We start from the raw sequence: 2,181 nt of genomic DNA, 5'->3' as shown, positions 1-2,181 counted from the left end.
TGCGCGCAAGTCTTCTCGGCAATCTCTCCGGAACTCTCGCGATGTTGAGAAAGGGCTGGTGGGAAATGTAGTTCAAAACTGCGGCGGCTGGGGGCTGGCCGCGTCCTCAGCGCGACCCGGGAGCTGGGGGTAAGATGGTGGCCGCCACCAGGGGCAGTGGAGGGTCCGGAGTGGGAAACCAGGCCTGTGAAGAACCACGGCTGTCAGAAAACGAAGCTGGAGGTTCACTTCTGCCAGAAAGTCATTGAGCTTCAGCACAGTTTGTCCCTGGTCGAGACTGGGGAAGCACAGAAAGTTCGAGGGGGCAGGGACAGATGAGGAAACCGGGGCTTGGCCGAATATCTTTGTTAATTGCTCTGCGGATTTTATTTGGGGGAGGATGGGGCATTTGGGGTGGTTCGCTGGGTTAGTGAAAAGGAGATTCCGAGGGAATCGTTCAACCTCCTGCTCAGGTGTTTTTAAGTTTGGGGCGAGGCCGGTGAAGCCGAGGCGCGGGCGGCAAGGGGCGCTGGAGAGCGACGGGGCTCGGCCTCCGCGGCTGCCCAGGGGCCCGGGGCATTCCGAGAAAAGAAAAAAAGGCAAGTGTCACGAGCTGAATTACGAAAAGAACGGAGAATGATGTGACACCCACTGCTCTTCTGAGTGTTATTTTTCAGGCAAACACCTTGGCTTCATTTTTTTTTGTTTCTGGGTTTTTTTGGTTTGTTTTTGAGATAAGGTTTCACCCTGGCACGCAGGCTGGAGTGCAGTGGTGCAATCATAACTTATTGTAGCCTGGACCACCTGGGCTCAAGTGATCCTCCCGCCTCAGCCTCCTGAGTGGCCGGGACGACAGGCGAGCGCCACCACGCCCAGCTGGTTATTTTTATTTTGCAGAGATGATCTCACTATGTTGCCCGGGTTGGTCTCAAACTCCTGGCCTCAAGCAGTCCTCCTGTTTTGGCCTCCCAAAGTGCTGGGATTACAAAGGTGAGCCACTGCGCCCGGTCTGGCTTCATTTTTGAAATAAAAATAAGGCAAAAACGACATCAACAATCAGGGCCAGAATTTGCACGTATTTGAAAGCTAGTTTAAGTTTGCAAGACCGAGAGCCTTTTCTCCATTCCAGTCTCCCTGTTCTCATCCACCCATTAACAGTGATCTCTGTGGCCTTCGGTGTGGGTTATATTGTCCTGCAGATGGTAATATGTTGCAGATACTTATCTTCAAATTACCACATTTGCTTATGTTTACCTCCTTTCATTTGATTGTAAGCTCTTCAAGAGCAGAAGTCTCTTTTTATTATTATTATTATTATTTTTTTTTTTTGAGATGGACTTTTGCTCTTGTTGCCCAGACTGGAATGCAATGGCACGATCTCGGCTCACGGCAACCTCCGCCTCCCAAGCTCAAGTGATTCTCCTGCCTCAGCCTCCCGAGTAGCTGGGATTACAGGCATGCGCCACCACGCCCAGCTAATTTTGTATTTTTAGTAGAGATGGGGTTTCTCCATGTTAGTCAGGCTGTTCTCAAACTCCCGACCTCAGGTGATCCACCCGTCTCGGCCTCCCAAAGTGCTGGGATTACAGGCGTGAGCCACCACGCCCAGCCTCTTTTTATTTTTATTTTTTTCTTTTTAATTTCTTAACAGTGCAGGGTTTGGTATTTACCTGCTATGCTCACAGTAAGTCTTCAGCAAATAATCATTAATTCATTCAGCAGTAATTCTGGCCATTAGATTTCTCTACCTTACCCTTGAAGACACGTTATTTTGTGTAATACTGAAAGGAAGAATGTGTTCTATCCCTGCAAACATAGTTCCTTTCATTTGAGACTTACAGTGGGAATTCTAAGTGTGGAATTTCCCAGAAGCTGCTAGCGGGCTGGTGACCTACTGTAGACAAGATAGTAGTGATAGCTAATACTTCATAGCACTTAGCAGGTGCCATTCCCTATACTGGTTTCTGTACATGTATGAACTCGTTTAATCCTCACAATGCGATGAAGTACTACTGTCAGAGGCGTTGGAACCAGAAAACTCCTTCTTGAATAGGAGCTGGGTGAAATGAGGCTGAAACCTACTGGGCTGCATTCCCGGACGGTTAAGGCATTCTAAGTCACAGGATGAGATAGGAGGTCGGCACAAGATACAGGTCATAAAGACCTTGCTGATAAAACAGTTTGCAGTAAAGAAGTCCACCA

General features: G+C 48.7%; 1 protein-coding gene across 1 annotated transcript in view; it reads left to right on the top strand.

Annotated features, from left to right (window-relative positions):
• Window positions 1-107: 107 nt before the first annotated feature.
• Window positions 108-2,181, top strand: part of CYGB (cytoglobin) — a 30,570-nt gene continuing 28,496 nt past the window's right edge. The window contains exon 1 of the mRNA XM_063599422.1: window positions 108-129. The gene's annotated coding sequence lies outside the window, so the exon portion shown is untranslated. The remainder of the gene's footprint in view (window positions 130-2,181) is intronic.

Source organism: Pan paniscus, chromosome 19 (genome assembly GCF_029289425.2).
Source record: "Pan paniscus chromosome 19, NHGRI_mPanPan1-v2.0_pri, whole genome shotgun sequence".
Taxonomy (NCBI): Eukaryota; Metazoa; Chordata; class Mammalia; order Primates; family Hominidae; genus Pan; species Pan paniscus.
Note: the sequence above shows the minus strand (reverse complement) of the source record. Positions and strands in the feature narration are given on the sequence as shown.